The 9,904-nt window shown below is 35.3% G+C and overlaps 1 protein-coding gene across 1 annotated transcript in view; it reads left to right on the top strand.

The window, feature by feature from the left end:
• Positions 1-327: 327 nt before the first annotated feature.
• The window catches only part of LOC106461091 (protein BANP-like), a 19,370-nt gene continuing 9,793 nt past the window's right edge, over positions 328-9,904 (top strand). The window contains exons 1-3 of the mRNA XM_022387964.1: positions 328-402; positions 3,626-3,709; positions 5,729-5,909. The gene's annotated coding sequence lies outside the window, so the exon portion shown is untranslated. The remainder of the gene's footprint in view (positions 403-3,625; positions 3,710-5,728; positions 5,910-9,904) is intronic.

Genomic DNA, 9,904 nt, shown 5'->3' with positions numbered 1-9,904 from the left:
CCGGAATCTGAAGGTCGCGGGTTCGAATCCCCGTCCCACCAAACATGCTCGCCCTTTCAGCTGTGGGGGCGTTATAACGTGACGGTCAATCCCACAATTCATTGGTAAAAGAATAGCCCAAGAGTTGGCGGTGGGTGGTAATGACTAGCTGCCTTCACTCTAGTCTTACACTGCTAAATTAGGGACAGCTAGCGCAAATAGCCCTTGTGTAGCTATGCGTGAAATTCAAATGCAAACATACAATGTAGACCCAGATTTTAACGTTGTAAGTCCATAGATATTTTTTGTATTTATTTCAAGTAATTATTGTTACCTGGGTTAAATATATGTAGATGGCGCTTTAGCAATAAAAATGTGGTTGCTTTATTTTATTTATTACGGTGTTTTCCAAACTTGGCAAAAGTGAGTATAAATATTAAAAAATATTTCTTTTGTCATTGCAGTAATTAAGTTTTCTGACGATGATGAAAAATTCCTATACATACTATTTAATTTCTTAAGTTAACTTAAGAATTTGAATATTCTATATTCAAATTCTAATTTTCGTTTTTTTCTTTTGATTTCGAAGAAGCAACAATTAGGACTTGATAACTTCACTTAGTTATTTGAGTATCTGTTTGCTAATTTAGAAAATGTGAAAGTACTGAGGTGTCCATGCTTTGATTTCATAGGTATCAAATATATTTGTTTCTGGTTTTTAACAGGCCATATTTATTGCTGCGAACCCATAACTCATAAGATTGCTCAGTGTTTTTTAGGTAAAAGTTTAAATGGGTTTGAAACTTTAAATGCCTTTGTACTTGTAGTTCATGTGCAAATATCGCCAAAATATATCACAACCTTCGTGAGGTTAGACAGTTTTTACCATTGCCAATAGTATCATCAGCATAGCGAGACATAGTATAGTCATTTTGCTAGCATAGAAATATTCAGAATACATCAACACCGTTTGTAACACTTCTTTAAGTTCTTAGATGTATCCTGTGCAACATTTCATGCACAAGTCAAATCCAAATGAACTGGTTTGTAACAATACTCACATGCAGTGTGACAAAGTTGCACAGTTACAACATTTATAATGCTACAAATTGGGTTTTGTTATCCATGTAAAAACATACATTTCTTGTTCTCAAGTTTTGCTTTATTTGTACAGTTTTGCTTTAAATTTCTCTTTTTACCTTTGATGAGCTTTGGATAGGACTTTGTAATATTTTATTTGTTTTCAAGAGACCACTTAACTTCACTTTTCCATATAGCTAATCTGGATAACAGTCACATCCACACCTGTATCAATTTATAGTTCGACTTCAGTTTCCCCTTTTGAAATTTTGAGAAACCCTAATACATACAGAAGTTAACTGTGCCCAGAAATCTGGTGAATCTTTTCTGTAAGCTTTGCTGGGCATTGTTGCTTAATGTTTTGTGATGTTCTCTGGCATTGTTTAATTTGTTAGGCTTAAATAGATTTGAGTTATTGTTTCTTTTTTTTTTCTGTATTGTTTTGTTCTATTGCTGTATGTTTTCTTTTCAATGTTAACTGGGTCCACATTTGAATTAGCATATTCAGCTTGGAAATTATTTTTTAAGATCAGAGCCTATCTGGAGCTGTTTTAATAAATCTGCATCCATGAAGCCCACAACAGTTCTGTCTCAAATCATTTTACTACAAAGCACTCCTTACCTACAGTTTTCTGATAAGCAGTAAAGCACTGTGATCAAACTATCTAAAGGTTTGCCTGATTCTTGTTGTCATTGGTTAAATTTATCCTTTTCAAAAATTATTTCTGTGTCATGAAATGTGATTCCAGAGCACTTTTGATAGCGTCATATTCACTATCTCTTTCCTTGTAAACCAAAGTGAACACAATATGTCATCCATTTCATCACCCATCCTGTATATCAGTGTATTAACCTGATTTACATATTGTTGCTAATCTAGTCAAGAGGTTATCCTAAACCTCACAATCCTCAGTTCATTTAGGCCATTCTTGTAGTTTAATAAATTCAAATATACTTGGTGGCAGTATTTGAAATAATGTCAGTTCTGTTTTAGACATTTTAGTGAGTATAGCAATATTTCTTTATAGTACTATACTACCTTTTACTAGTTTTAATTTTTCTATAAAGGTCCTACTTTTGTGTCTCCCCAGTTGTATGGTACGATGTGTTTTTAGATGTATTTTACCTTTTGTTGATGATCTCTGGATAATTTTTCTTTTGTTTTACTTATTGGTTATTCCTTTTGTTATTCTGACACCATTTTATACATAACTCTATAACAACAAGACATAACAATGCCCTATACGTTAGAACTCTCCTACCTTTACTAACATCTAATAGGTGGTTCTAGTTCACCATTGTTAACAAATACTACACAGCTCATTAAAATTTACATTGGAGAAATTTTTGCTTAATCTCTGCAATAAAGTGTGGCATGTATGATTTGTGAATTGAATATAATGTAATATTTATTATAATTAGAGGAAAAAATACTCTGTGCATAATATATAAGTACAGTAAGAAACAGCAAAATAAACATTCTGTAATTAAGAGTAGGATAAGTATTAAAATATTCAATATTACTGTACACTTAATTTGCCATTACTATGAAAGGGTATATATTATTACTATGTAGAGTGTTAGTAAAATATTTAACAGATTATTTAGGTGATTCAATTGGCCATGAGGTGGAGTTGCATGTTCATACCACAAAGGCAAGGCCTCACAATCTGATTTTTGTTATAAGGCAGTTAAATTAAACAAACAACAGAATTATAGTAGGTAATTACGAATACCTCTAAGCCTATTGTCACCAAAATAGTAAGTTACTTATTTAAGGGTGAAAATACATAAGTTGTTGCTAAACTTTAGTAGACCTATTTTGGGTTTAAATGTTTTTCAGCTCAGCTTATATAGTCAAATGAAGGACTTTCTTGTGCAGCATTTCAGAAGTATCAGGTATTTATTATAATAATTTTAGTTACATATACTTGTGGACTGCAATACTTATTTTTTTCTTCTCTTTTTATATTAGGGAAAACATTGTGGGCCTTCATGCACACAACATAAAACTATTTTCTACTCTGCATATAACTTTCATTATCATAGGTAGTGATTCCCTAGGTTGGAAGTCACTGATCATGGGTGAAACTGGTGTGGTGTCACCATATGGAGCAAAAATTTTTATATGAAATATTTCAGATTAAACACTAGCCACCATCATCTGGCCACTTTTAATAGACTGTAAACATTCCAGAAATGTTTTGTAGTGGACATTATATTACATATTTAAAAGCATTTTATTAATTCTTGTGGTACAATCTTGTTATGATTGAAATTATAAAATAATTGTTGTTTTCAAACAATTTATATATAATTAAAAGAGTAAAGTGTATGCATTAGGAGCTTTTCCAAACTTTATTAAACAATGCAAAAATGAAATTAGGTGTAGGGAAGTATGGACAGTGTGACCATATGCGTAAGAGAAAGGTAGATGAAGATAGTACTATGCATTGCAAAGGGAAAGATATTTAGGGAATGAATCTGTCATCCTTTGGAGCTATATTTCAGACAGTGGTGTTTATGAGTTAAGGTTTTGTTTTTGAATTTCTTCATTTGTTTACAGAAACATGGAGTGCTGGTATTGTCACCCTGTTGAGTTTTAAAGCTTGCCTCCAATACCTAGGTTTTCAAAGAATCACTATATCTGGTGAGTCTTACTAGATAAGTTGATCAAGTTGTAATATTTGACCAGATCATTCGGCTCTAAGTGTCTTTTGTGCTAGAGATGTTTGATGGCTATCATTTGTTGTGAAACAGGTTTAACCTCATAGTCATTGAGACTCCCTGTATGGTCATCAGATTCCTTCAGAACTTTACGTACCCAACCTCTAAGTGTCTTTTGTGCTAGAGATGTTTGATGGCTATCATTTGTTGTGAAACAGGTTTAACCTCATAGTCATTGAGACTCCCTGTATGGTCATCAGATTCCTTCAGAACTTTACGTACCCAACCTCATAAGTGACTAGTCTAAGAAAGTCACTTAACTGTTTTAGTTACTTTAAATACCTAGCAATGCATTTACATTTTATAAAGTTTGTACATTCAAATATAAAATACCACAACCAAAAAAAAATTTCATACACAGAGCACATTCCTACTTGTCTGTTATAAAAATATATAAATGGATTCTTGCAGAGGCTTGCCACCATTTAGTAACTTAGGAATTAGAAGTTATATTATTATTAACTTGAGATAAATGGTCTTATTTTTTGAGAAGGCCATATCTGAAACATTAGGATCTGAAAAACGTTTATCTGGAACTTATAGCCTCATTTTTCATTAATTAGATTTTCTTTTAAGTTTGTGCAAGATTTTTTTAACTAGAGTATGACTTCTCTTAATAAATCACCATAGGGACCAGATAACTTTGTGTAGCAGAGGTGGCTGCTGAACAAGGGTTTGTATTTACATGTAGGAGTTACTATAAATGTGTCCAGTAAGACATTTCAAAGACTGTGAGATGGTAAAAGAGAAAATAAATTTATTAAATAGTTTCTTGTTCTTTTTTTTAAGCAAATAAGACAATTTTTTTTCATACTTTTAGCACTGTGTTAGTGTTTTTCATTTATGCTCCATTTACTGTTTCACTTATCCTCTCTGCTCTGTATATTGCAACATACGAATGTTGACAAAATACAGATATTCTTGGCTGACTAGTGTCAAGACCATTAAGCAACAGCTTCTGAAAAATCTAGATGTAATACATTATTGCATTCTTGAAATTGTCACTAATAACCTACGCTATCACCCAAGTCTTGATTATTAATTAGTAATATAGGATAAAACTAATTAGTAATTAGTATCTAGGTATAATAATATTTTGTTGACAAAATACAGATATTCTTGGCTGACTAGTGTCAAGACCATTAAACAACAGCTTCTGAAAAATCTAGATGTAATACATTATTGCATTCTTGAAATTGTCACTAATAACCTATGCTATCACCCAAGTCTTAATTATTAATTAGTAATATAGGATAAAACTAATTAGTAATTAGTATCTAGGTATAATAATAATTAGTAGTTAGTATCTAGGTGTGATAAACAAAAAATTAGTTAGCAATTAATAATTAGACCTAGGTAATTTGTATAAGTTATTAATCACTATAGTTTTTTAATATCCAAAAGCCACAATCTTACTGTAAGTTTGTGCCCATTTTTGGAACTTTAATGGCCCGTGCTAGGGCTGGGTACCAGGAAGGCTTTTATGATACAGTATTTATCTCAGTACAAGGGTCACAATATGATGCATACCACAATACAGTAAATTAAGGTACAAATATATATATATATTACAAAATCACACAGTTATCACTCTTATTGTGGAAATGTTTGTAGTAATAATACTGGTATAGCACTTTTGGTCAAATAAGCTTTACAACCTGCTTTGTTTTTGTTTCCTTTGTTTATTCTTTAAAATAAACTAAAAAAACTGTTAATCATAATAAATAAAACCAAGAAAATGTTCATAGTATTCTTGTAAACAAGATTTTATTAATGTTTTGAATCTGAGGAACCTTCTTAAGTATTAAAATAAAAAAAAAAAAATTACATTTCTTGGAACAAGTTTTTTTAATGTTCTTGATGTGCAGAATAAACAAACTTCGATCATAATAAACTAAAAAAAATATTCACAGTTCTAGAAACAAGTTTTTCTTAATTTCAGAATCTATAGAGAAGGTTATATGTGGTGGTTTTTCTTGAGGAATACTGGTGGTTTGTGCTGTTATCACATCTCCAGCAGTGGGGAAAACTTTCAGCAGAAACACTAGTCCCTGTAATTTTAACTAACAGGGAATATTCTACCTCATGAACCATCTACCAGTTAAGCAGATTCTCATTCAGAGGTAAAGTGCTGCTCCTATATTTTATGGTCTCAGTCTCTGCTTTTTCTGAAGAAGATTTTAAGAGTCTCAGACAGATGCTTCAACACAAAATGCATCTCCAAACAAGTCTGCAAGTGCACAAGAAATAGTCTTGCATTCTTTCTTTGTTTTGTTTTTTTATGTGGACTCACTGGTAAGTCTAGGCTGGATCCTTCTTGCTTGGCAAAGTGGGTATCTCTAGGCTGTCTGGGCTCTGGCTCAGTGCCACACACAATAACTTCCTGCTGAAATGCAAACATTAAAAGAAGAAAAAAAAATTGATAGCTTAAACTTGTGTGTTATTTAATATTTTTATGCCTCTGCAGAGAGACATATTGTTTTTCAATTATTTCTTCTTCCAAACACATAAATCATCTGTCATTCTTTCATTTCTTTGCAGATTCACTTGAAACTTGGTAGGATTTTACCTTGGTCCAATACACCCAGAGACCTATTTCATATTTTTGATTTAGACCTTATTAAGGATCTTATATGGTCAAAAGTCAAACAACCCAAAAATGAATTTTTTGAGCTCCTGAGCAGTTATATTTACAGTAATCAAGATGGAAATTGGCACAAATATATATTTTCATGTGCCCAACACATTGACATACAAAAAAAGTTGGATTTGTCCATTTTGAGTCTTTTTTTGGTCAATTACTCGGCCATATTTTGACCAATTTACATGGGATTTTGTACAGGTCCCACACATTGACAAGCAAAAATGGTGGACATGCCCATTTTTATTAATCATAGAGAGGGGGTCAAGAAGTCACAAAAAGTATAATTTTAGGTTTTTTTGACAATTACTCCACTGTATTTTGGCAAACTTACATGGGATTTGGTAGAAAGATACTTTTTTATAGGTCCGTACATATACATGTACAAACAAAAAATGTGGGATATGTCCATTTTGGTCATTTTAGAGGGGTGTGTGTGTCAAAAGTTAAATAAACTCATAATTTTAGGAGTTTTGGTCAATTACTGAGCCCTATTTTGACCAATGTACATGGGATTTAGTACAAAGATACTCTCAAAGGTCCCAAACAGAGATATAGACAATTTTGAAATTTTTGTCTTTTGTTCAACTTTTCAGTGAGAAAAGCACAGTTCCAATAGCTATTCTCGTTTAATGCTACCCCCTATTTTCCCTGATTTTCCTGTGTGTTTAACCCATGCCCAGTTTTCACACCATCATCTTACCCTCACTTCACTTCGGTATTTATCTACCATCCATCTCCTTTCTGAATCAATACACCGAGATCCTGTGAGATTTTTGAGGGATTGCCTCTCCCTTATTACCTCCACATTGGCTTATTTGTCATCTTCAGCTCTTGCCACACTTGGTTTCTCTGTTATTGGGATCTTCTGGGTTGCAATGCGGTCTTGTCCCAAGTTTGTTTGCTGCCCACTTATCTAAGGGATTTAAGCAGTATGTTTTCGAACACGTACCTGAGACTTTGGAATCACGTGTGGAGTCTGTGGATCAACACTCTACCCTTTCCTCTTTGGTAGCTCGTATGAAGCAGTTAGAACCATGACAAGCCCCTATTCCTGTTTCCCATCCTAGTCCTTCTCAACCCTTATCTGTTCCTCCCACCAGGGATTCCTCATTTTATCATTTTATTTGATGTAGACAGGCACTAGCCCAACAGTAACAGTGACTACCCGGTGGATTCCAGTCCTGTGGGAGCTCGATTGTGCAAATTTGTTCCCCTTTGGTGATTTTTAGCCACAGGTCAGTGGGTTATTCAGGTTTTATATATAGGGAGTTGTCCTCCAATTTCTTTCCCCCCTCCTTTGTTTCGAGTACCCATTTTCTTTCCTAGGCCTCGGGAAGCTATCACCTGCCAGCATCTGTCAGAGGTGGTAATGACCTTTTGTCTCAACAGGCCATTTAACCTGTTCACCTTTCTCCAGGCTGTTTGTTGTCCCCAAGAAAGCTGGAGACTGGTGGCCTGTAACAGATTTGTCCTGCTTCAATCAGTTTCTCAGTCTACCACATTTTACCATGGAATCGTTTGTCACCCTCAGGTGGGCTTTTTCTCCAGGTTTGTGGATGACCAAGATGGACATTGCAAATGCTTACTTGCATATTCGAATACCTTGTCAGTTGCAACCATATCTTCAGTTTGTTCATCACAGGGAGGTATATCAGTTTCACACACTGCCCTTAGGGCTTGCTTCGGCCCCGTATGTTTTTTGTCGGTTGATCAGAGCATTTGCTCGCCAACTTCATACTCTCGGGTTCAGTTTTCATCATTATATGGATGAAACAAAATAATTTTTTTAGGTTTTACATATACAATTGAATAACCAAAACATCATAACTTACTATATTAGTACCAAAAATGGAAAGAGATTGACATAAAATTCAAGAAATAGTAGTTCAATAAAATTTTGAATGCGAGTCAACAAATGCGATAATGTGGCCTTTCACCCGTGACCCGTCTGGAAAGGGTTAATCAAGTTGGAGAAGTAATTCCTTCAACCTACCCAATATCTTGTCCATTTGGGTGTTTTTTTCAACAGCCATCACAGTCAGACCCCATCCTTCTCCTCTTCGATTTTGTTCTATGGAGCTTTCAGTTCTCCATGCTCTTACTACTCTCTCTATTACACCTCGTGAGGTTCTATCACTTTTGGGGATGTGGTCTTCTATGGCAGCACTTATCCCCTTTTATTGTGCTCATATGCTGGCTCTTCATTAGGCTCTTCATGACCAGTGGAAGCTTGCACGGGATCCTTTACAGGCTCTTATTACCCTTTCTTTTACCCTAGTCAGTGATCTGCAATGGTGGTTGGACAAGACTCACACGTTGGCGAGTGTCCCGCTTCCTGATTTACATATTTTCACAGATGCATCCCTTCAGGGGGTGTGGTTCAATCAGCAAGAAGCATTGGTGTATTGGTCTGTGGCTGAGAGGTCTTATCATATCAACATCCTGGAGATTCTCATTGTACGTCAGGCTTTGGTTAATTTTCTCCAATTGATAATGATCCATTCCAATAATTCTACAGTGGTTGCTTATCTCAATCACCAGGGTGGTGCTCGTTCTCGATCCCCTGTATTCATATGTTGGATCTTCTTTGTTTGGGCCCACATGCAAGATATTCATATAATCGCATGTCATGTTCTGAGTGCTTTCAATCTTGTTGCAGATCAGCTTTCCCGACCAGACAAAATCTATCCAACGGAGTGGTTTCTAGATCCTCTTATTTTCCAGTGTTTTTGCATTAAGTGGGGTACTCCTCACATAGATGCTTTTGCCACCTCCCTCAACCACAAATTACCTCTGTTTTGGTCTCTGGTACCTTATCCTCCTGTCTGGCTGTCAATGCTTTCAGCCAGGATTGGAACAATAAATACATTTATGTTTATCCTCCCATTCAACTTCTTCACTGGCTGATATCGATCCTCCATACCACTCTGTGTCAAGTCCTTCTGATTGCTGGCTCAGCCATGGTTTTTGCAGCTTCTCCAGTGCCAACTTACCCCTCTATTACCTCTTCCTCCATCTCCCTCCCTTCTTCGTCAAACTTGGTTACTGGTGCTTAATCCAGCCCTTCATATTCTCCGTTGGTTTTTATCCAGTCCTTGGCAAAGAGATCCAGCTTGTCCCAGTGAGTAGCTTCATTTCTGGCTCGTTCCATTCACCTTTCCTCTTTGGAAGTTTATCAACGTAAATGGAACGTTTTCCGCAGTTGGTATTTGGGTCGAGGGTTTTCTGCTGATCGACCCATGGTTTCTTGTATTTCTGAATTTCTTGCATGACTTTTCAATCGGGGTCTTCTATCTCTGATAGATGTACATCTTTCGAGCCATTCTTCTCTTCCTATTTACACGGATGGTTCGAAATCGGGTGACTGTAGGTGGTGTGCTGTAGCTCGGTAGTTGCTCGCAGGATCCCCTTTACAGTTTATGTGTTCACTGCCAAGTTGTATGCTATTTCTCTTGCCCTGGATCATGTACAAGC

The sequence above is a fragment of the Limulus polyphemus genome, unplaced genomic scaffold (assembly GCF_000517525.1).
Source record: "Limulus polyphemus unplaced genomic scaffold, Limulus_polyphemus-2.1.2 Scaffold896, whole genome shotgun sequence".
Classification (NCBI taxonomy): domain Eukaryota; kingdom Metazoa; phylum Arthropoda; class Merostomata; order Xiphosura; family Limulidae; genus Limulus; species Limulus polyphemus.
The sequence above is the reverse complement of the archived record's forward strand: the minus strand, read 5'-3'. Positions and strand labels throughout refer to the sequence as shown.